The sequence below is a fragment of the Megascapheus bottae genome, chromosome 11, assembly GCF_031878675.1.
Source record: "Megascapheus bottae isolate mThoBot1 chromosome 11, mThoBot2.hap1, whole genome shotgun sequence".
NCBI classification, from domain to species: Eukaryota; Metazoa; Chordata; class Mammalia; order Rodentia; family Geomyidae; genus Megascapheus; species Megascapheus bottae.
The window spans coordinates 47440369-47466580 of record NC_143519.1 but is presented as its reverse complement, the minus strand read 5'-3'; positions in this window follow the sequence as shown (position 1 = coordinate 47466580).

The following is a 26212-nucleotide window of genomic DNA, read 5'->3' as shown; positions in this document are numbered from 1 at the left end:
GGCTGCTAGATGGTTTTTCAAACAGCTTTCTTAAGAAGTACTTATAATTCCTTTCCTGCCAGTAATGTAAGAGGATCCTGGTTTTCTGGGATCTCTCTGAGGAATAGTATTAATATCCTTTCAAAATGGCCAGCAGAATAGATTTAGACTTGAAAAAGATTCTTTATTGCTACTCTTTTGTGTGTCATATTTGAACACCCATTTGCACATGGCAGTGACACATATCCTAAATCTGAGATGCCTGATGGAGGAGCCAGGAGGGAGCTCCCTGGGAGAGTGCATGTTCAACATGCACAGACTTGGGTTTCATCTCCTGCTCTTCCACCCTCTGTGGCCTAAAAGATGCCTGGATTAAAATCATGGCTCTGCTACTCACTATTGACAGGATTTCTCAGTGCCTCAGTCTCCCCATATTTAAAAGAAGACTAGAGGTCTGGGAGTTTGGCCTAGTGGTAGAGTGCTTGCCTAGCATGCATGAAGACCCGGGTTCGATTCCTTAGTACCACATACATAGAAAAAAGCCAGAAGTGGTGCTGAGGCTTGAGTGGTAGAGCTCTAGCCTTGAGAAAAATCCAGGGACAGTGCTCAGGCCCTGAGCTCAAGCCCAGGACTGGCAAAAAAAAAAAAAAAGAAGAAGACTAGAAATAAGACCTCACAGGGCAATTCATATAAATCATATATGTAGTGTTTATATTATATAAACACGTACACACATACAGGTGGTACTCTATACCTGCAGATTCTTTTCTTCTTCTTCTTCTTCTTCTTCTTCTTCTTCTTCTTCTTCTTCTTCTTCTTCTTCTTCTTCTTCTTCTTCTACTTCTTCTACTTCTCCTTCTTCTTCTTCTTCTTTTTCCTCTTCCTCTTCCTCTTCTTCTTCTTCTTCTTCCTCTTCTTTTTTCTTCTTCTTCTTCTTGGGGGGGGGGAATGTCAATTGTGGGGCTTGAACTCTGGGCCTGAGCAATTCAACTCAAGGCTACCACCCTACCCCTGAGCCACAAAGCCACTTCCGGTTTTCTAGTGGTTAATTGGAGATAAGAGTCTCACAGACTTTAGTGCCTGGGCTGGCTTTGAACTGCTATCCTCAGATCTCAGCCTTTTGAGTAGCTAGGATTACAGGCCTGAGCCACTGTTCTTGGTTTACCTGGAGGTTTTAACATTTATTTACTTTTTGAGACAAAGCCTTCCTGTGGTGGCCAAGCTGGTCTTGAACTCCTGGACTGCTCAAATGTTCACTTGCCTCAGCTTCATGCGTACCTGATACTGCAAAGGTCAACTGGACTCTGTATTCATGGTTTAAACCAACTGTGATTGAAACTATTCAGAATAAAATGTATCTCTATGGAACATCTGCACACTTTTTCCTTGTCATAGGAACAACAGACACAAATAAATATTTACATAGCACTTATGTTCATTTAAATATTATAGGTAACCTACAGATGGTTTAAAGTATGTTGTTAGCTGCAAATACTATTGCATTTTATATAAAGGATTTAAGCATCTGCAGATTTGTTATTCATGAAGGTTTCCAAGAGCCAATCTCTCATTCACATGAAAACTAAAAATAAGTATGTATATATGTATCTATAGTATACATATACATAAATATAATAAGTTGTTATATATTTGTGTATAATACATTCATATATTCTATGTAATTATAGTATATTACCTATTATATATTATATACTATATAATATAGTACATATACTATAATGTATAATATATTCATATATAGTCTAAGATATATGTTTATATATACTATATATGTATATATAATATATGTACAATATATTATTTACTGTATATAAATATATATTTTACATATATTTTGTTATATACACTTGTATATATAATACTATTATATTCTTGCATATGATATATATAATATACACAATATACTATGTTATAGTATATTTATATAATAAATATTTATTCTAGGCACTGGTGGCTCATGCCTCTAACCCTAGCTATTCAGGCTACTGACATCTGAAAATTGTGGTTTGAAGCCATCCCGGGTAGGCAAGTCCATGAAACTCTTACCTCCAATTAACCACAGAAAAAACTGGAAGTGGTGCTATAGCTCAAGTAGTAGAGTGCTAGTTTTGAGCAAAAGGAGCTTAGGGGCTTAGGGACAGTTCCCAGGCCTAGAGTTCAAAGACTACGATTGGCCATAAAAAAAAAAGACACATAGGAGCAGGAGTGTGGCTTAGTGGTAGAGTGTTTGCTTAGCATGCATGAAGGCCTGGGTTCAATTCCATGGTACCACATACACAGAAAAAGCAGGAAGTGCTGCTGTAGCTCGAGTGGTAGAGCACTAGCCTTGAGAAAGCCCAAGGACAGTGCCCAGCCCTGAATTCAAACCCTATGAGTGGCAAAAGAAAAAGAAAAATACACACATATAGTATAATACATAACATATAATATATCACATATGATATAATAGAATTAATATTGCATACAATAGTTTATATTTAGATATATAATATATTTATAATATATGCAATAGGGTATAAATATAGATTATATAATACATTTATATTTTATGTGTTATATAATTATGTATGAAATATATATCTTTTATATTTTATGTTCTATATAAGTATATTATACATATAATTAATTATATATGAAATGTAGCATATTATATAATATGTAATATATATAATATCTTTATGTGGTATAGTACATTTACATAACAAAACATTTAGTATATATAATACACTATACTATATGTAGTACATCTATATAATACATAATGTATACATGCCATATATATTACATACTATAATACATATATGTAATATATTACATATATACTACATACTGTAAAAAAATATATATACCAGACTAACAAGCCAAACCATATGTACATGACCAATACTAATGGTGTTGTGTCTTATTTTCACACTACTTTTGTATCTGGCCATATCACTAATTCTATAAAATGTATTCATTTTTGTTATTGTTATCAGTATTTTAATATTGAGACAAAGTGCTGTTTCACATGAAATGAGATCTTTTGCTTCTGCCTCTTGAGTGTTAGGATTATAGGCCAGTACCACCAATTTGGCAGACTCTAGTAATTTGTTTTATTTTGTTTTTGCCAGTCCTGGGGCCTGAACTCAGGGACTGAGCACTGTCCTTGGGCTTTCTCAAGACTAGAGTTCTACCACTTGAGCCATTGCCCCACTTCTGGCTTTTTCTATGTATGTGATACTGAGGAATCGAACCCAGGTCTTTGTGCATGCTAGGCAAGCCCTCTATCACTAGGCCAAGCTCCCAGTCTCATTCTAGTAGTTTTAAAACTTTCTGTCTTGGTGTCCTATCAGTACCAAGAAGTAGCTAGTTGTGGAAGAGCAAGGAAGCAGTATAATAAAGGAGTGAATTTGTTGTGTCAGTTGAATGCTGGGCAGTGTATAAACACACTTAAAATAATATTGGCTACAGAGTAAGAGAGCTGAGATGTTTATATGCATCTAGAGTCATGGTGTGCTTTAACGTATTAGTGTGCTTTGCATTCTACTACTCCACCTCTAACTTTTATCAAAACAATTATCTGAGTAATCCCAAAATTAAAAAAAAAATCACCAAAAATAACCTCCACCAATGATGTCGCAGGGAGATGTCCTTCATAAACCTTGTGACCTTAAGGGTTCCAGCTTCTAATGAGGTCCACATAGTGATTCATCCGAAAGGAGAATCAGCTGCGGCCATTGCCCCCGCTTAGGCTGAACACCTTCATTTCCATGCTGGAGCTAGCTCCACAATCTCCAAAATCAAACTCTTCATCTCATTGCCTGGGATACAGAAAGAGAAGAAAAATAAAATGGCATCCCACTTTTACCTCACTGGGAGCCTGCAGGAGCCTGTGGGAGGGGCAGCCGTGAGAACAAAGCGTGTGATACAGGATGCTGGTGAGAGCAGAGCTATGCATGCACTGTGATTGAAACAGGAAAGGGATGGTGCGCTCTGGAAGGTGGAGAAGGAGAGCCGTAGGTGCTCAGAGCCATACCTGGCACAGAGCAGCATTTCAAAAATGTTTTCGACTTTCCTGCTGAGGCGGAGTGGACATGGATCTTTCTTTTGAGCTGCTCAGCTTTGAAGAAGCTCAGGCTTTTCCACTTCCTCAGGGAAGTTGGACAGGTGTTGACTCCAGAGCCAGACTCCCTGGTCAACTGCAGTCGGGAGCTGCTGATGGCACACAGGGTTGTCTCCAGTGGAAGAGCAGCAGAGCAGGAGGCAGCTGTGGTGATATTCAATGTCTAGATCAGCTGGGCTATCATAGGAAATGCGTGGTCCCATCTGGTTCCTGGCTGGGAAGCCCAGACTTGATTCCCTGGGCCTCAGAAGAGACCTTGATAACTTCCCTGTCCTTCCGTGTCCTCCCCTCAAACCACTACAATAATCTCTCACTATCACAGATAGATACTTTGGGAATTACTAGGAAAAATGATAAATAAAAACCAAATCCCTCAAAACACACAAAATACAGCAAGCAACTTTTTTTTATCATTAATTCAACAAAATAAGATTGCAGTCAAGTTTCCCCCTTTAGTTGGGTTTTTTTTTTTTTGACAATTTTAGCAAGCATTTGTTTTAGTATAATGGGAGAAAGTGGGGAGTAATGGAGAAGAGAAATATTTCCTGCTCTCCATACAGGAAATGGGAATCAAAGACTGTTTGACCAGTTATTTTAGATTTATCATGAATTGTTGACAAACGGCACATTGGCCGTCATGGATCAAAGCCCATGATTGGCTCAGCATTGCTTTGGTAAATTCTAGTAGGGGATCCAGTCTGAACAGCTCTCTGGTTTGCAACTGAGAACCTTGGCCGACCCAGGAGAATACTCAAGGTTGTTTCCTTTTCATAGGTGGGAAACTTAGGATCAGTCACAGATTACAGGGGTACAAGAAGTGAATGCCCAGTACTGATGTTTAAGTAAAAGGGAGTAGCTAAAAGGAAGAGCGTGTGCACAGAATTCTGTGCTTTGTACATCTACAAGTGGACATGATCTTTCTTTTTTTCCTTCCTTCTTTTCCTCCTTCCTTCCTTCCTTTTTTTTTCTTTTGAGAATACAAGAGTTTAAAAATTTTGTGGGCATGCTGAGATCCGTTGAAGTTGAGATCCTTGCTGCTTTCCCCAGGCTGTTTAAATACAGAGATCTGTCAGCACAGAACAATGCTGGCTGAGATACTAGAAGTGAGAATGGTAGCTTGAGCTGAGTCCTGGATCCACGACTTAGTCTTTTATTCTCCACACTTCAAGTTTTCCCTATCTATAATGATAGCATTGGTTATTATTATTAGTAGTAGTAATAGTATCACTGTGTGGAATTAGGAAGCATAAAGGAAGTACCCGTGCAACATGGTCTGTGTAATGCGAATTCCTGGATAAACACAGTCCCATCTGTGTCTTGCATTTGCTGTTCTTCCTCCCTCCAGGAAGATGCTGAGTTCAAGGTAGAATTGTAGCTCTATAAAGGCTGATGAGATGTGAGATAAAGAGGTAGAAACTTTACCAGCCACTTGTGTGGCTGAAGTGCCTGCTCTTTGCCATGGACTCTACAGTACTCCAAGTTAGTAGTTGTTTCAACCTTCCTTCTTTCTTTCTTTCTTTCTTTCTTTCTTTCTTTCTTTCTTTCTTTCTTTCTTTCTTTCTTTCTTTCTGTCTCTTTCTCCCTCTCTCCCTCCTTGCCTCCCTGTTTCCTTCCCTTTCTTCCTCCCTCCCTTCTTCTCCTCTCCCGTCCTTCTTGAACTCAGAACCTGGGTACTGTCTCTTAGACTTTTCAGTCCTGGCTAGCACTATACCTCTTAGGCTATACGTCCACTTCTGATTTTTATTTTTGCCAGTACTGGGGCTTGAACTCAGGACCTGGGCACTGCATTCTACCACTTGAGCCACAGCACCACTTCCAACACTCTACCACTAGGCCATGCTCCCAGCCCAACTTCTGACTTTTCAATTGCTAATCAGAGATAAGAGTCTCATAGACTTTTCTGCCCAGGCTAGCTTCAAACCAGGTCTCAGTCTCCTGAGTAGCTAGGATTACAAGCATGAGCCACCGACACTGGATTCTTGTAGTTGGCAGAGCTGTTGTCCACCGTGGTCTAGACCCCACACCCCTGGGACAGCAGCTGAAGGCAGAGGCTCACGGCCTGGCCTCTCCTCCTAGTCCTGGATCCCAAAGCTCCATGCCCTGTGATCTGCAGGCAATGTCCTTCCTCCCGGAGCTTTTCCTTGGTTTCCAGGGAGAGATCAAGAGATTTGAAGCCAAAGGCCCTTCTTCTCCTTTGCTCCCTGGAGCTACAACATGCAAGTGGCATCATTAGGGAGATGGCTGCATCCAGGCAGGAAAGCACAGGCCACCCTGGTGTGGGGCGACTCTAGATGGCAGAGACCCCAGTGGATGTACCTGTGTTTTAGGAATGTGAAAGACAGGAAGAAGCACGACACAGAGAATAGATCCTATGACTAAAAATGACACGAATGGCAATGCTCACTTCAATATTACCATGGTCAAATGAATAAGCATTAAAAAAAATAAATGAGGGGCCTGGAGTTTGGCCTAGTGGTAGAGTGCTTGCCTAGCATGCATGAAGACCTGGATTTGATTCCTCAGTACCACATACACAGAAAAAATCCAGAAGTGGTGCTGAGGCTCAAGTGGTAGAGCTCCAGCCTTGAGGAAAGTCCAAGGACAGTGCTTAGGCTCTGAGTTCAAGCCCCACAACTAGCAAAAAATAAATCAAAAAAAAATAAATGAATTGCAAGGGCTGTTGCTGTAGCTCAGTGCTAGAGCACCTACTTGGTTAGTGTACGGAAGGCCCTGGGTTCCACTCCCAGCACACATGCACACTGGAACATACATACAAGTTAATGGAGAACTCAATATTTATTAGTATCCAAAATGTGTGGGACCATAAATGTTTTAATTTTTGGAGTACTTTTTGTTTCATTCATTGTGGGGCTTGAACTCAGAGCCTAGACACTGCCCTTGAACTCTTTTACTCGAAGCTAATATTTCTGAAACTTTGAACCAAAGCTCCACTTCCAGTTTTCTGGTGGTTAATTGGATTTGAGTCTCGTGGACTTGGGCTTTTCTGTACAGGCTGACTTTAAACCATGATCCTCATATCTCAGCCTTCTGAGTGGGTAGGATTACAGGCATGTGCCATCAATGGCTGGCTGGAATGCTTTGTTCAGATTTTAGATTTGGGATTCTCAATTTGTGATCTGTTGGGTGGTAGTCCATACTATGGAAAAGACCATGCTAGGGCATGGAAACTTCTAAAAGGAAGACAAACAGCTGTGAAGGGAGGCTGTCAGGTGTAAAACCAGCCACAGATAGTCCTTTCAGGCAGGATTTGAGACATTCCCATTTAAACTTCCAAAATGTCAATATGTCAATGGGAATATTTCAGACCCTTAAAAGCAACTTTGGCAAATGGAAGAAGAAAACAGTGGGTTATTGTGTTATCTCACTTTAACAATGAATTTAAACTTAAAGTTTGTAAGTGTGTAAATTTGAAATTGTAAATAAAAAACCCTAATTCATTCCTTGACCTTTGAAGTTTAAGTTATTAATCTTGCCATTGTGCTTTAAAACTTAGGGATTTTTTTTTCAGTCAGGTGCCAGTGGATCATGCCTGTAATCTTAGCTACTCAGAGGGCTGAGATCTGAGGATCACAGTTCAAAGGCAGCTTGGGCAGGAAAATATAAGAGATCGTGAGAGTCTCCAATTAACCAGCAAAATCCCAGAAGTGGAGGTATGGCTCAAGTGGCAGAGTATCAACCTAGACTAGGAAAACTAACCAAGAGTATGAGGCTCAGCATTCAAGTTCCAATATTGGAAAAGAAGGAAAGAAGGTAGGAAGGAAGGAAGGAAGGAAGGAAGGAAGGAAGGAAGGAAGGAAGGAAGGAAGAAGGAAGGAAGGAAGGAAGGGAGGAAATATTGTGTACTCCTTTGATCTTGGCTAGAAAAAAGAAGTGAGGGGAGGGAGGGAGAGTGGGAAGGAAGAGGAAAGGAAGAAGAAAGAAGGAAGAAAGGGGGATAGTATTGCATACTCTGACCTTGGCCTCTAGCACATCATGATTGCACAGAGCTGGAATGTTGCAGGGCAAGAGCCCAAATTATCTGGGGTTATCTTAGTCTCTTTAATAGCCAGTTAACTTCAACCTCTGGATCCAACTGACATCCTTGTGACTATTAGGTGAATCTCAGGGAATGTTTCTCTAAGCTGAGCTGACCTCAGACCTCCCAACCCTATAGCAAAATATGCAGTAAAATAACATCTGAAACTCAAAGGAAAGATTTCTCTGCTCTTTCATAGCTGCTGATCACACGCTACCATTCCTGTATTTATCCAGTGCACTGATGCGTGACCTTCCTTGTTCTGTGCCCCTAAAAGTTTCTGAGACTCCTTCCACACCCTTAACTGTGGCTTGAATCCTTGGTCTCTGGCTATGGCCACTTCTTTTTTTTATTGTAATTAATAAAAGGGTTACGTGATATTTGCCCGATAGAAGGTGCATTAATTCACATATATTGATACCCTTTCACATGACTTGGTCCCCATTACCCTCCCCTCCATCCCCCCCCCCGTCTTGGTTTTCCTCCCTTCCCTATCCAATTTCAAATAACCAAATACAAATAAATCCAATATATCAGATAACAAAGTGAGATACTGTAACAATATGAGATAACCAAGGGACAGCAAAAGAGATGAGAGATAACATAGCACATTAAGGAAAACAATCATTCATTATATGGCTTTTGTTTCAATATCCTGGAGGTCTTTTCAATTAGCTTCATACTATATGGCCTTATGTATCAAGGTTTTGCTTTGTTGCAGATCTCTGCTAGTAGAGCCCAAGATTTCTACTGATTATGATTAATGAGGGAAACCATTGAGCCTAAGTTCCTTTGAGTCTGGCTTACTTCACTTAATATGATTTTTTCTAAGTCTTTCCATTTCCTAACAAATGGGTCGATGTCGTTTTTTTTCTGACAGCAGCATAGAATTCCATTGTGTACAAATACCACAACTTGTTGATCCACTCATCAACTGAGGGACATCTAGGTTGGTTCCATATTTTTGCTATGGTGAATAATGCTGCAATGAACATTGTTGTGGTAGTGGATTTAGTATGCCCTAGTTTCTGGATGGTTGGGTAAATGGCTATGGCCACTTCTATTTGTTGTTATTTTGCATCAACATGAGTCTCTTGTCTCAGGGTCCTTGGCCAGAACCTAACAGGGAGAGACAGCTTTTGCTCCCTATGTTAGCCTGTCTCCATTTATAGAAACATAGGGGCTCAAATAGAGCCACCCCAAATATGACTGTATGAGCCAGAAAAGAAACTAAAAATGTACCCCTAAAATACCCTTCTTTGCTATATTTTGGAGCTAGTTATTCTGGGAAACTACAGACTCAGAAGGGGCTGTAAAAAGCTGTCCTTCATAAAGGAAATTTACATCTACAAGGAAAACCCAGATGAGGAAAGTATTTCAGGGACACACTGCTCCAGATAACTTAGTACTTCAAGACTAATAAAGGCCGTTCCAAAACTTGAGTGTGTGTGTATGCGTGTGTACGTGCACACACATTGCTACACATTGAACCCAGGCCTCTGTGTGTGCTAGGCAAGTGCTCTACCACTGAGCTATATGCTCAACCCATTATTCTTTCAGTTAGGGCCTAGCTCAAACTAGACTCGAGAGCTTCCTGCCTTTGCCTCACAAACACTGGGATTGTAGACATATACCACTACATATAGCTAAATTTCAGTCATCTTTATAAATCGATCAAACTTACAAATATTATGACTCATAAATTCTTAGACATTCTAATGTTGTTTACCGACTTTATTCTTGTGCACTTTTCAGCTTAAAAATTTTAGGTCTAAATCCAACACCAATTACTCATCAAATTGGAATAACCAGTCTAATGTGTTAGCTACTCTAATGTCCCAGCTTCCCCGAATCATGACTAAGGATAGAAAAGCCGAGAAAGCAGAGATTATTCCCATACTTTCAGAAACAATTGAGTTTGATTTTCTCATCATCTCAATAGTAGATTGGAGCCTATGTTTTTGTGGTGTACTTGGATTTGAACTCAAGACCTCACTTGAGCTATTCCCCCTGACCCCTGATTATAAGCTTGTCAGCAGGAACATCACTAACCTTCTAAGCAGGCAGTGTTTCCAGTGGGCTAAGGTTCCAGCTCAGATTAGGTTCTGCAGAGTCTGTGGCTAGGAGGTAAGGTTTAATTTGTGCCCAAACACATGGTGGCACCATGAGAGGACTGGATCTTCACCACACAAAAACATGCCTAGCTAATACCAATTTGTCAGGTAGTTTTTCCACCTCTTTTCTGGGTGTGGACAAACTCCTCCATTGATTAGATGATATTATATCTCTTGGGATAATTGGTTTTACATATCTTTGGCTCTCTTTTGGGTTCTTAGTATAATGTTTGTCTTTTCTATCTGTCTCTCGAGACTCTTAAGATACTTTGTCATTCTGTTCGGCCTTCTTAACTTGCAGGATTTAGCAAAAGAATGCTATTCTTTTATATCTTCTCATTTGGCAGGTTCATGGATCTTATGGCTAGAAAAAAACATATGGGTAGATGCTCTGATCTTGTAGTCTTCTGAGGGAGAGGTTCAAGGCTGTGGCCCCTACTGCAAAAGACAAATTACTAAGAGCGTTTGGGAACTTACTGGGGGTTCATGCCTGCAATCCCCGCTTCCTGAGAAGGGGAGACCAAGAGGATGATGATTTGAGGCCAGCCCAGAGGCCAAGCTCCTGAGCCCCAGTTTCAACCAGTAGCTGGGATCAGTGCACACCTTTCATTTCAGCGACGTCGGATTGGAGGGAGGGATTGTCTAGGCTGGTCAAGATGCTCAGCTCAACAGAAAAAGCTGAAGTGATGCTGGGCGACGCTCCAACTCTTCGTGTGAAGTGCAAGTACAAGGATTGTGGTCACTGCCAGAAGCAAGGCCTAGTGGTAGAGTGCTTGCCTAGCATGCACCAAGTCCCGGGTTCAATTCCTCGGTACCACATACTCAGGAAAGTCCAGAAGTAGTGCTGTAGTTTAAGTGGTAGAGTGTTAGACTTGAGAAAGCCCAAGGACAGTGCTTAGGCCCTGAGTTCAAGCCCCAAGACTGGTGAAAGGAAGGAAGGAAGGAAGGAAGGAAGGAAGGAAGGAAGGAAGGAAGGAAGGAAGGAAGGAGGGAGGGAAGGAAGGAAGGAAGGAAGGAAGGAAGGAAGGAAGGAAGGAAGAAAGAAAGAAGGGAAGAAGGAAGGAAAGAAGAAAAAAGGAAGAAAGAAAAGGAAGAAGGAAAGGACTCTGCACACACAAGAGGAGTCTACTTGGAGGGCAGGGCTTATAGTATGGCATTTGTCCCATATCTCCTCCCCTGGGCTTTGTGCTGATTGCTTGATGGCTCTTACATAGGCCACTCTGGCTCTTTTCATTGACTGAGTGGCATCCAGGGAATTATGGGATAGAGAATCTGAGAAGGAACTCGAAGCACTGTGGAAACAAGAGCAGCCATCATGAGTCTTGTGTTGTCTGCCTCATTATGTCCACCACTTCCTATCCCTAGCTCCTTAACTGTTCCCCTTTCTTTCCCTCAAATGAAAATGCAATCCTAGCTACTCAGGAGGCTAAGATCTGAAGATCACAGTTCAAAACCCGTGGTAAATGGGCTGGGAGTTTGGCCTAGTGGTTAAAGTGCTTGCCTAGCATGCATGAAGACCCGGGTTTGATTCCTCGGTACCACATACATAGAAAAAAGCCAGAAGTGGTGCTGAGGCTCAAGTGGTAGAGCTCTAGCCTTGAGAAAGTCCAAGGACAGTGCTCAGGCCCTGAGCTCAAGCCCAGGACTGGCAAAAAAACAAAAAACAAAAAACAAAAAAAACAAACCCATAGTAGAATGCTAGCCTTGAGAAAACTCAAGCAGTCTAATCTCAGAGACTATCATCTCCAATAACCAGCAAGCAGCTAGAAATAGAGGTATGGTAGTGGAGAACTAGACTTCAGTGAAAAAGTTAAGTAAGAAAGCAAAGTCCTGAGTTCAAGCCCCAGTGTCTCACACCTATAATCCTAGCTACTCAGGGGGCTGAGAGCATTTGAAACCAGCCCATGCAGAAAAGTCTGTGAGACTCCAATTAGTTACAAGAAATAGCTAGAAGTGATGCTGTGGCTCAAGTGGTAGCCTTGAGCAAAAGAAGCTCAGGGACAGGGCCCAGACCCACAATTCAAGTCCTAGGAACACACACACACACACACACACACACACACACACACACACCCAGAATGCGAGAAGACTTGGAAAAGTCAGATTCATCTCTGTGAGCCTGTATCTTCTACTTCTTTCCCCTGGTTGCTGGCATTTCTTGAATGAGAGTCTTAGGATATACTTTTGGGGAAAGGTGGAGGAGGGTCAGAGGAGGACCATGGCAGGTTTTATTACCTCCTTCCGGGAGAGGGAGGAGTAGTGAAGGCCTTCCAGCTCCCGCTGCTTTCTCAAATGCCAGCACGTGGCATTTGTGGTCAACCAGCATAACTCTTTCATTTCCTGTGCTAAAATCATAGTAACCATAGGGGAAAGGCTTTGTCACCCCTGAGGAATTCTTTCTGCCTTTAAATACTAATTTAAATGTCATTAAAATACTTAATAGACAATACATATGCGTGTTTAATTATTCAAGAATCACAGAAAGGCGGGGCACTGGGGGCTCACACCTGTAATCCTAGCGACTCAGGAGGCTGAGACTGAGGATTGTGGTTGGAAGCCAGCCCAGGAGAGAAAAATCCATTAGACTCTTACCTCCAACGAACCACCAGAAAACCAGAAGTGGTGCTGAACAAAAGAGCTTACTGCTTAGGCCCCGAGTTAAAGCTCCATCACACACACACACACACACACACACACACACACACACACGTCATAAAGAATGAAAAAGAAGCCCCTCTCCTCTTTCTAAATCTCCCAGGGCTCCTTCCTCAGGAGAAAAATGGTCACCATAGTTTGTGTTTCCTTTGGAGAATCTCTGTGACATAGGACATGTACATGCATAGTTTGTTTAGTTACCTAACAGTTAGGATAGTGTACGCATAGTTCATTTATTTGAGAAAGGGACTAGTAGTGGAGGCTGGACCTTGAACTCATAATCCTCCTGCCTCTACCTCCTGAGTGCTAAGATTACAGGAGTGTTCCTGCATGCCCAGCCCTATGCTTCATTTTTTGAAACTATAATTTATTATTATTACTATGGTATTGTACAATTCCACAATTCAGGTAATGGGTATATTTCTCTTTTTGGACAATGCCACCTTTCCTTCACTTTCCCCCGTTCCCTCCATCTAGCCCTACCTACAAATTCCTAGCTCGTTTCCCACACTGGTTCTTCTTAGTTCTTTCAATTGCTGCTCCTAAACCAGTTCAGCCTCAGATCTATGGGGGACTTGAGTTGTCATCTTCTCTTGTGTTTAGAGCGGCTGCACACCTGGCTGTGCTCAGTGAGGTGTAAATCTGAATGTGGCAAAAGGCAGCTTCTGATAAAGCTGTTGTTTTCCACAAAAGAGGTTTTTGGTATCGTTTCTTTTTTCCTTTTAATTTGTTCTCCATTCTGGAATGTAGGAATGGTACTTAGGTGCATAGCAGCCACATTGTGCACATGAGGAAGAAGGACCACAGTCAACACACCTAAGGAGGACGACAGAAGGAGACTGGGCAGAGCCATCCTGTGTTCTAGGCCACCTACTTCTGTTTTTCTTATTATTGGAGAAAAAAAACATTTCTTATGTGTTAAAGCTAAAGCAACCTGATTTCTGTGAAATGCAGTAGAAGCGATTCTAAATGATGATGTGATACTATATCTTTGTCTGAATATATTATTGATTTATAATAAATACTAATGAAAGTTGAAAATTCTATGACAAGAAATTATTCTATATTATGGTTTTCCCATATATGAGAATACTATCTATTGGATACATTCCTCTAACTTTGATCCATTGGGTCAATAGGTAACTGTACTTTGCAACTTGATCGACAACTGCTTTGTTAGGTGGTAGCATCTTTGTTCAATTACTTTCAGATAAAAGGAAAAGAAATTTTGATTGACATTACTGAATCTCTGTAGAGATTGTGCCAATTCTTGGAGAATTCCTAATGTGTAGGGCCGGGGGAAAAGTCTATAAATGAAGGTTTTAGGACATATATGATCAAAAGCCCAAGTCTACTTCAGAATTTCTCCTGAAGTCATTTTCTTTTCTTCTTTAGAAGTAGAGAGGCTCCAATAGGCCCCGTAACTGAGTACAAAATACTGTGAGATTCACTAATCGAGAAGGACGTATCAAAGAAACCCTGATCATCATAAGCTGAGAAATCAGGTCTCAGAATTGACCTCGGGACAACACAGATGTAAATCATAGCTTCTTTGTCAGCTATGAATCACAGCTCCTCCTGGCAAAGATCCTAATCTTCCTGCCTGACAAGATAGAATGGTGATACAATCAGACAAACACAGACTGAGCTCCTGCGGGGTCTCAGGTACCAACTCACAGTAGTAGGTTAAGTTGTATTTCTAAAGAAGTCCTAGCTCTAAGATCTTTGTAGAAGAAGCCTCCTGGATTACTGGATTACTTAAACCCAACAACTCATGTCTTTCTGAGGAAAAAAAATAAGAGGAGGTTGTTTGAACACAGAAAAGCAGGAAGGAGGCTGCAGGAGGACAGGCTGAAGCTGGGATTGCTGAGTGTCACTAGAAAACAGAAAGAAGAGACTAAATTCTCCCTTCCAGCCTAGAGAGAGAGGGGGGGAGGGAGAAAGAGAGAGGGAGGGGGAGAGGGAGAGAGAGAGAAACCCTGCTGACGCCTTGGTTTTAGATTTCTAGCTTCTGAAACAGAAAAAAAAATTCTGCTGTTTTTGTGTTTTGTTTAAAAATCTTTTGTCTTGTTTTGTTGTTTTGACAATATTGGAGTTTGAACTGAGGTCTTCCTACTTGCTAGGCAGGTTATTTACTGCTGAGCCACCCTTTCTATTCACTTTTTATACTGGTTGTTTTATCTGTTTGCCTGCCTGCCTGTCCATCAGCCTGCCTGCCTGCCTGCCAGTCTGTTGGTATGTCTGTCTGTCTGTCTGTCTGTCTGTCTGTCTGTCTGTGCAGAGTCTCCTTGCCTGCCTGAGTGCACACGGGTACTGAGATCCTATTTTTAACCCTTCCATTCCAGCACTTGCTCAAGAATGGGTCTCCAGCTGGGTGCCAGTGGCTCCCACCAGCAATCCCAGCCACTCAGGAGTCCGAGATTTGAGGATTTCAATTCTAAACCAACCCAGGCAGGACTCCAACAAATCACCAAAAAAAAAAAAAATCCAGAAGTGGAACTGAGGCTCAAGTGATAGAGTGCTAGCCCTGAGCACAAAATCTCAGGGACAACAACCAGGTCCTGAGTTCAAGCCCCAGGTCTGGCACAAGAGGAGAGAAGAAGAAGAAAACAGAACGGATCTCCTGAAATTTTCTATTCAGGCTAGTCTTACACTATGATCCTCACCATCCCAAATTGTTAGGATTGTAGATGTGAGTCTCTAGTCCGGCTCACTCTCTCGTTTTAAGGAAACCACTTTGTGGCACTGTGTTATGTGAATCCTATAGCTCACTACACAGCTTTCTGTCTGAGGCAGAAGTGAGAGCCTCTTCCCTTCATCATCTCCTGATGTTCAAAGCATACGAGCTACAGCACATAGATCGTGTGTTTGTCCATCTCACCTACTGGGTTGGGCTCTTTGGGGCAGCAGCCAGGTCTTGATTATTTCCAGAGCTGGGAAGAACAGGCAGACAGGACTAGATTTTACCAACGGACCAATCCCATCAGCCCTCTAGAGAAATCGGAGCTTAGTAAACAGAGCCGAAGAGTAGGGCCTCCCCAAAGGTTGTCATCAGATCTGCTAGTGTTGGCAGGGCTTCGGCAGTGTACTTTCTTCTTTCAGCCTGGAATAGCTCCATTCTCACTACCACTCAGGATCAACTCGATCACTTCCGCCTCCCCCCTCCCTCTTGGTCTGCAGCGGGTCAGACACTAGTTTCTGCTCAGCCTACTTTGACTCATCTCTGTGAGTCCTTCTCACCCTCCATGTTCCCCCATCAGCCCATCCTCCCACTAACCCTGTCTTCTTGGGTGACCCCAATTTCCACTTCCCTGTAGACAGTCTCCAGATCCTTATCTTAGACTCAGGTGACCTGATTTCCAGATTCAGCTCTGCAACCCCTCCCTTGTCTCTGAGTCTTGAAGGTGGAGATGGGATGATATAGCACTCAACCTGCCCCAACTCACCTCACCTAACCCTGCCTGGGGCCCAGCCTGCTCCTCACCATCCCTGCCTCAGCAATTGGCTCTATGATCCCTTAAGCCTGGGATGGGCCATGTCTCCTGAGGACTGCTCATCTTCAAGACCACCTAGTGCACTGCCTTTTCTCCACTGCCACCATGCATGCCGTCCTGGCCTCCTGTGCCACCATGCTCTCCTGCCATCATGCTTCCAGGCTTACAGGAAGCTGTTGTCAAAACACATAGCAAGACACGAGAGTCAGAGATTCACAATTGTAACTCTAGCTACTCAGGAGGCTGAGATCTGAGGACCCCAGTGTAAAGCCGACCTGAGCAGACAAATCTAGGACACTTTTCTGTCCGATTACCCAGCAAAAAGCCAGAAATGATGGTGTGGCTCAAATGTAGAGTGATCATCTTGAACAAAAATATGCTAAAGGAACGTGTCCTGGCTTTGAGTTCAAGCCCCAGTACTGGTATAAAAAAATTAAAATAAAACACACAGAAAATGTCTATCTGAGGTGTAATTGCTCTGTGTTAAGCCACACAACTCCAAGTGTGAGGGCAGAAGTCCTTTCTAAGACATACAAAAGCCCTTATTAGCTGACATCTGCATCCGCACGTTCTGCTTATACCCTGTGACCATATGAAAACCTTCTTTAGTTTCTCAAGCGCACTTACTCTCTCACTTTTGTACATTTGACAACTTCTGCCTGGATATCTTTTTTTCTGTTTATTTTCTGTGTGCTGATACTCTTGCTTTCACTTGATTTTTTTTCTGCTCAAGGCTGGCACTCCACAAAAATCACAGTTTCACTTCTGACTTTTTGCTGGTTACTTGGAGATAAGAGTCTCATGGATTTGTCTTCCCTGAGCTGGTTCTGAACCTAGATCTTCAGATTTCAGTCTCCTGGGTAGCTAGGATTATAGGCATGAGCCACTGGTACCTGACTTTTCTCTATTTTTAATCAGACTGCTCTTGACTCAGTCTTCAGATCTCAGGTTTTAAGCTAACTCTGACATTCATGGGAACTTTTTCTAGTCACCCATACCAGTCCCCCCGCCCCAGTGTCACATGCATGCCTGCTGATTATTGTTTTTCACATCTGTATTTCTTCCTAGCCTTCAGAATTGGATAAGGGTGGAGATTTCTGTTTTCAGAACTCACCTCACCCCACCATGGTACATGCTTAATAATTTTTGGCTTAACAAATGAGCAAATCACCAGGGTGCAACATGAATGCTTAAAAAAGAATTGTTTATAGTAATGTATATAACTAGATTTGACATATTTCAGTTGCATTCATGGGAAACCTTTATCAACCCCCATCAGTATTTTTATATGGTCACCTTTACTGGTCTGTCGACTTAAGCCTGTAATGCAGAACTTATTTGGGATAACTGTTACAAAGTACCACACGCATTAGGTAAGTTCAAAGAAGAAAATTTATTCAGAGCTCCCTAGTAAATTCTGGACAAATTCCAAACTCTTTAACTATGTCACATCCTACAAATATGTGTGTGTGTGTGTGTGTGTAGATATAGATGTATATATGTATATGTATATATAATGCATACATATAAGTGATATATATCTAATGTATATATATATATTAGATATATTTTTTCTTTTTACCAGTACTGAGGCTTGAACTAAGGTCCTGTGGCTCTGTCCCCATTTTGTGTGTGTGTGTGTGTGTGTGTGTGGCACTCTTTCACTTGAGTCATACCTCTGCTTCCTACATTTTGCTAGTTAGATATAGAAAAGAATCTCAGGGACCTTTCCTGCCCAGATTGGTTTGAACCTTGATCCTCAGATCTCAGCCCGCCTGAATCTGGGATTACAGGTGTGAGCCTCTGGCACGTAGCTCCAGCAAAGATTCTTTAGAAATGTACCGGAGTTCAGATGTGATTTTTTTTTCCTGGGCCAGCCTGATGCCTACCTAATGGTGCTGTTTGTTTGCACAAGTATCATCCATATTGCTAGCACTCTGTTTACAAACAAGTATAGAAACAAGCTTGTTATTAAGTTGCGGGTTGTTTGCTTGATATTTGAACTTGGTTATTCCTGAAGGTCACCGGGTGGGGAGTGGAGGAATGTCTCCAGGCTGCCAACAGAGACAGGCGTGTGGGCTTTCAATGGTTCTTAATTAGTGGCTATGCCTGGGAGGGCTTAAAAGAATAAGAGGCTGTGGTCAGCCTGTGTTTGGATGACCGGCTCTCCTGAACCTTTCAAACCTTAAGTGGCTCATGTGTTTGTCTTATAACCTGTTTAAGAAATCAGGAAGCTCCTTGTCCTCAGGCTCTGATCTGGGGCGTGGCTTTGGGGATTTCTAAGAGGCAGGGGCTGTGGTTGCACAGTGTCAGGTTCCTGTCGCAGCTTGGCTGGGTGGGAAGGGCCAGGCTGGCAGGTGATTGATTTCCCTCATTGTTGATCCTTGGCATAAACCACCTCTGGGCATCTCCTTTGCCAGCTGGAATCAGGTAGATTGAAGCACACCACAGAGTTGGAGACTTTATCTTGGGCATCAGCCTCTTCCTCTCCCATGCCTTCTTACCTTGAAGTGTGTGGCATCCACTCTGTGTCAAGCTCTTTCTCCCATCAAAAGAGGAGATCAGCTGATGTCAGCCTTTTCTGTCAGAAAGCTAGGGCAGTGTGCTTTAAAGAAGGCCTTGACAACAGCCACACCATCTCGACCTCCTCACATTCAGTGAGCTTTGGGTAATTCATTTAGCTTCTCATCAGTGCACTGCAGATTGTGGTAGTTCTCAGGCTATTTTGTACCTTAAATGCAATGAATTGGCTAGGTAGTTACCAGAGACATAGTCAATGCTCATTAAACACCAGCTGTTATGATTATTGCTTTCTGTGTGATGAGGCTAAGTTGTGATGGATTTTTTTTTTTTTTAGCCTGCTTGCTGGTTCTGAGGAGGGAGGGCATGAGCCCCTGGGAAGTTGGAGGTGGCTATGTCAGAGCTATGTTACAGACTGCTTGCTCTCTCGTCTTAGCCAATAGTTATGAGTTCTGTTCCTGAGGATCCACTCCCAGAAGTTACTAAGATTGGAGGGATAGACCAGGATAGGGTTCACCGGAACATGGAGCTACCACCCTACAGGATCCTAGGCCAGCTCTTCCGGACGCTCTCCTTGTCAAAGATTATCTCCTTCAATCATCCTTCCTCTTCCCTCCAAGGGAAAAACCCTCATTTCCCGCAGGGATTTATACTTTCGAGTTCATTTCTAAATGATGTCTTGCCTGAATTGCGTCTTGTCCTACTCTGGCTGTCTGCAACTTAAGTGCTCTTACTACTGTGACCATACCAGTGGCCCATCTCTATGTACCACACACAGCTTCGTGGCCAGGAGATGGATGGGAAAATTTTCTTGAAGTCTGCAGAGATCTCTGAGCTCTGACTTGTTGCTTTCCTAACAAGGGTGGGGAATGTTAAAAATCCATGGTGGAGAGAATCAAATTCATTCTGCTTTGCAAAGAACTCCCAGGTTGCTTATAAACGATTCCCACCTGTGGCATCTTAAAGTCATCAACTGTCTCCTAGCAACAAGATATCTGACTGGGTTTCATCCCATCTCTAAGCTGGACCGGCGTTGGAAATCACACTCGAGTTTATGGTGGGTGGTAATAACACCTGTGGATTCTGTTGATCACGTACCTGCTCTGTGTGGGGATTCATTACATGCAATCCACAAACCAGTAAGTTACCTACGCTTATTATCCCAGTTTTACAGATGAGGAAATGGAGGTTTAGAACTTAAGTAATTTAAGGTTAGCAAGGTCACTGAGCCCGAGAGCTTCCCTGTGTCTGGCTCCCGGTAAACACGCTAAGTGTGGAACCAAGACACATCCTGTCTCTCTTGATAGTCCTAAGGGTTGCACTTGTGTCTTACATAAATGTTTAGATGTCATGCATCTCTCTGAGATGTTTGTCCCTATCTATCATTTGTGTTCCCTCTCAGAGTGACTGGCTTTATCTTCGGAGTTTCTGTTTGAGACTGCACTGATCACGTGGTTGGAATCATGAGTTTCCATTGTCAGGTATCTAATTTTCCAGCCTGACCCTGCTTAGCTATCTGGATGCCATTTCCCCACTCCTGTATCTGTGTTGGCCCATAGATGTCTGGTGTCTCTTTTTGCATGTGCCTTCTACTGGCTTCCTTCTCAGGGCTGCCAATCCATCCAATTACCCTGGGTAATGCCACTTTTCATTCCCGCCAAAGCAGTGTCACTTTCTTTCCTGGCCCTTGAAGACCTACCCTTCTGCCCCTGTAAATCTTCTATGCCCATTAGAGAGGGCCATGGAGAAAGCCAGCGTCCCAGGCTCCCAGGCTCCCAGGTTTATGAGAATCTGTTTTAAAGTAGTGGACATGAGGACACTGTGTCTGAGTATATAGAGGGAAAGTGGTGAACACTCCTATCTAGCCCATCACATGCCACTGAGAAAATCTGTCACATCGATGAACTGCATATCTGTGTAATTATCAGATAGTGAAAATATACCAACCTATTAGTCTTGTTGGATTATTTTTAATTTTCATCTATATGTCACCCTCAGTTCTATCTTATATAACTTCGCTGTACGTGGGATAGGTGTGTGTATGCCAGTACTGAGACTTGAACTTTTGAGGCTGGGGCACTGTCCCTGAGCCTTTTCCCTCTAGGCTAGTGCTCTGCCACTTGAGTCACAGTTCCATTTCTGGCTTTGTTGTTGTTGTTGTTGTTGTTGTTGTTATTGGTGGTGGTGGTGGTGGTTAATTGAAGAAAAGAATTTCAAAGACTTTTCTGTCTGGGCTGGCTTTGAACTATGATCCTCAGATCTCAGCCTCTTGAGTAGCTAGGATTACAAGCATGAGCCACTGGCACCTGCCTCTTGGAAGGTTTTGATTGAGCATATATGTCTGGCTAAAGGTAAAACCTGCCAATACCACTTAGCATCTGTGCTTTGTTGGAGAACTTTCCAGAGAGAGTTTGTGGCTCTGGGAATAAAAGGGAGAAGGTTCTCTCCACTGTCTCTACAGCAAGAAGGAAAATAAAGAAGTGGAAACCAGGGCAGTGGCCTGCCAACAGATATCTGGAGAGCACATGGTTCCTGAGTGACGCTGGTCCCTGCTTCTATTAGCATGGATGAACCCTTTTCAGTCTTTGTTCTGACTGATACTGGTCAATTAGCCAGGTTTATAGCACTTGTTAGTTGTGGATTTCCCCTTAGGAGATAATACAATCAATCCATGGAAGTGTTTTGTTCAGATGAGGAGCCATGCTGTGCAGAGGGCTCACATGGAACCCCCTCTATCAGAGTCTTTCATGAAGAGCTGAGCAAAGCTGCCCAGGCCTGCTTGCAGTGAGATGCTGTGGAATTCCTGGAAGACCACAGGCTCTCCATCGCCAGTCCTGGGGTGAGGTGTATTCTGGTGAGAACGGGCCGCATGTCCAGGCTGAGCACAGAGTCATTCAAGGTGGCACATTTTCATTCTCTGTCTTATCAGGTCTCACGTGTGTCATCTGCACAGTTGGCATCTGGTTTTTTAGTATCTATTTCATTCAGCTCACACGGCAGTTACTAATGATTACTAGTTATTGATCATTAGTAATAGACTGATCCCTTCAGTTTCTCTGATCACTGGTAGTGTCTTTTGACAAAATATGCTGGAAATAAAACACACCAGCAACACACCATCTTCTAACATTAATTTTTCCTTTTCTAGCTATGGCTAAAATCCTAAACTAGGAGCCAGATGTCAAATGACTTATGCCTGTAACCCCAGCTACTCTGGAGGCTGAAAAAAGTATCAAGGTTCAAAGCCAGCCTGAGCAGACAAATCTTACAGACTCTGACCACCAATGAGCCAGTGAAAGACTGGAAGTGGAGACAGGGCTCCACTATCCTAGAGTCAGCCTTAGAGAAAAAGCCAAGCAGAAGCAGAAAGCCCTAAGATCCAGCCTCAGCAGCAACACGAGCCCGCCTGCACATGCACACACACACACACACACACACACACACACACACACACACACACTTTTTTCAGCTAGGAGGGAAGGAAAAATAGATTTTTGTGGTACTGATGATTGAACCTTGGAACCTCATGCTTGCCAGGCTCTTTGTCATGTGAGCAGCCTGTTTAGGGGGAGGTAGCTGGATGCAGTTTGGGAGGTTTTTTTCTGAAGATAGGTGTGTGATTTGTATTGCAGACTGCAGTGAGACAAGCCACCAAAATCATGAAAGAGGGACCAGAGTTTAGCCTAGTGGTAGATAGAGTGCTTGCCTAGCATGCAGGAAGACCCAGGTTCCAGTCCTCTGTATCACATACATAGAAAAAGCTGGAAGTGGTGCTGTGGCTCAAGTGGTAGAGCTTAGCCTTGAGAAAGTCCAAGGACAGTGTTCAGGCCCTGAGTTCAAGCCCAGGACTGGCAAAAAAAATATGAAAATCAGTGCTGGGAAGGCCCCAGATGCTCTAGAAAATAAGCTACTAGGTGAGGTGTTCCTGCTATTGCCAGGGAGGACATATAAGAAAAGAGCGAGGTTATAGAAAAACTAGACCATGGAATTCAGATGGTTTAGGGGTGCATGCAGCCTTGGTCTGCTGGACTACTAACCTTGACCTTCAGAGTACTTACTTGTAGAAAGACTTGTGAAGACTTCATGAAGTAATAGCTTTTGGAGGCTGCATGACAAATCACCCCTAAAGTGTGCGTCAGGAATCCCAGTAGTGTTGGGTTCTGTGACTCTAGATTTTATGACAATCTGGGAGGAGGAAAATCTGGTTCTATTTGTACTCTAATGGTTGCTAGCAGGGCTTCGGTGCTCAGTGAAGAACCTGCCTCTCCCCTCGGCCCATTTTTCCTATGTATCCAAAGATGGAACAGGAAGGATTGAGACCACCCAACCCTGTTTCCCCAGGTGCATACAGATACCAGGCAGGCCATAAATGCACACTGCCTGATGCCAACAGGGTAATATATCTAAGTCCAGCTGTTAACATTCCATCATGGACCCAACAGAGAAGCCCCCACCTCACTTGACCTAGAGGCTTTTCATTAACCTTTACCTTCTTGCTCAGACCCCTTAAAACCCAGCTCCTTCCCCCAGCTCAGACACACAGTCTTCAAGCCCACAGAAAGGCTATGTCCCTCAACGCTGCTCCATCTCACAGTCCTTGCCTGTGGAAGATTGAGTCTGGCTTTCTTCCTTCCTTTCTCCTCCATTTTCCTAACACTCAGGACTGGCTAGTCAGTCTCCTTCAGTTCTTTATCATGTAGTCTTTGCAGAAGGCAGCCTCCAGAAAAGGAAAATGACTTTATCAAAATGAATTGGGGTAGCTAATCAGTGACAAGAGCCTCATAGACTTTTTTGCCTAGACTAGCTTCAAACCTGGATCCTAAGATCTCATACTCCTAATTATCTAGGATTCTAGGTGTGAGCCACTGACACATACACTTCCCTTTGTTTTACTAAAGACATAGAGTGTTACTGCTACAGTAGCAATTCTGCTTGGATTAGCTAAAACCTCTGGTCTTTGCAAGTCTTTTCCAAGCTACCCAGAAGTGTGCAGATTTTTTTAGTCTTCCCTTTCTGGCAATGTGGTTGGTCCTTTGGTGGGGTGTGAGCCCAAAACAGGAGTAGCTGGCTTTCCTTAGGTAGCTCTACTGAAGCTCAAGGAGGCCAGAGACAGATTCCCCTGGTCATCAAGTATTTACTAAGCTACTACTGTATGATGCTAAGAAGCATGAAGCAACAATGAAGTCCCTTCTCATGAAGCTCATATTTTGGGTGAGCAGAGGAAGCAGATAGACAAGGATCTTAGAAGTAGAGCTGTGGCTCAAGTGGTAGAGAACCAGCCTTGAGTGAAAAAGCCAAGCCAGATGTCAGGCCCTGAGTACCTGCATAAATAAGTAAATGAACAAACAAAGTCAGGGATGTTTCTGAAAAATCAGACATTTGCTGAAAAACAATAAAAAAAATCAATGTGAGAATTTTATTTTCTGCTTTGTTACAGGACTTGTTTGTAGTTACTTACAATTCTTCCAGTCAATTTCCTGTGACTTGGGGAAGTTAATACCTAGGGAATAGAATATGACAGACTCTTATATAACCACTTGCCTTCATCTCCAATCTGCTCATCTATAAGGTTGTTAACCAACAGTCACTCTATGGAAAGTCATGCATCCAGTTTGTAGATTGTGTCATTTAAGGTCACTGCCAGCAAACAAGTAAACAGCAGACAATTTAAAAAATTTAGACAAAAATGCAGATCCAATTGGTGGTAAATTTTTGTGATTGTAGTTTAAAAAAACCCCCAGAGATTTCCTGAAAAGGGTTGTGTTCCTCCAATGAAACTGCGTACTGGTTGCTCATGCCTGTAATTCTAGCTATTCAGGAGGCTGAGATCTGAGGACAGTGGTTCAAAGCCAGCCCAGGCAGAAATGTCCATAATATTCTAATGTTCAATTAATCACTAAGAAGCCAGAAGTAGAAGTGTGACCAAGTGGTAAAGCCCTAGCTTTGAGTAGCAAAATGAACAAATAAACAAGACCCTCAAGAATAGTGTCCAGGCCCTGAGTCCAAACCCCAGAACTAGCACCAAAAAGAAAATAAAGTAATAGATGATGAGACTGGATGGGGTGGAAGAATCAAGAGATGCTCAATCCTCCACTGCCATTTGACCCTGTTTTCAAAACACGTACCTACTGCTACAGCCACTTTATTTTATTTGCCTTATCAGAGACTGCCCTAAGATTTTTCTACATATCACTTCATTAAAGCTGTCATTCTGAGGTTGTGGAATAAAGATACATGATTTTTTTTATAGTGACAGGACTTAAAAAATATTGCTCTGAAAGATGATGGCACTATTTGACATCCAGGTCCTAAAATCCAGGGTATCCTACCCTTAGGATATTAACTTCTAGGGGATGACTGGAGAGGGAGGTAATAAATGCCATGGAGAAACGTAACACTGAGAATGGCATTGTACTTCTCTAATCTCACCTGTTCCAATGGTGGCAGTAAAAGGATTGAGGTCCAAAGCTGGCAAGAACAAAAATGGGTAACCCTACTGAAAAAAGTAAACAAAGCAGAAAAAGATTGGGAACACAGCTCAGTGAAAGAGCACTTGTCTAAAAGGCCATGATATTAAAAAAAAAAAAAAGGAGGTGGGGGACAGAGAAAAAGTAGAGCCAGTTGTAATTTGAAATAAGGCAATTCTAAAGGAAAAGGAAATAAGGTGGGCTTTAGGGTGATGGGGCAGGGGAAGAACCCCACCCCAGTAGAAGGGAAATGGGGGAAATTCCAGAATGTTCTAGAGATATCAAATTGGCCATCAGGGTGTGGGAGGCAGAATATGGAGATTCTGGTGATTGTGAGCCCAGTAGTGGGGCTTGGTAGGAGGCAGGAAGAGAGAAAAATAAAGAAGGCTCCACACAATTTCCACTGTAATGAAGGAAAAAGCCACTGGAGGCTTTATACCATTGTTGGTGTAATGGGATATCTTAGGAGCAAGGTCACAGTCCCTGTATCTCTACCCAATTAAGCTGTGGACTTTGTGGCTGTGATGTTTGACATCTTCCCTGCTGAGTCCACATCTGTTTCAGAAAGGAGCAGCTGGCAGACAGGGCTTGGGCACAACACAGAAAGATGTGCAGAATCAGAGCAGACTGGACTGGGCCCTGACCACCCTGCACTCAGAAAATGGTCAGGGGTGCAGATTGATAAAGACAAGGACTGGAGTCTGCCTGCGGGAGTAGTATGTTGCTGGTTTGAGGGGAGAAGGGAGATAGTGAAGGGGAGATGAAGGTGCCAATATTGGGGAATCGCTTTGTTCATTTCCCCAAACCCAAACCACTACTAC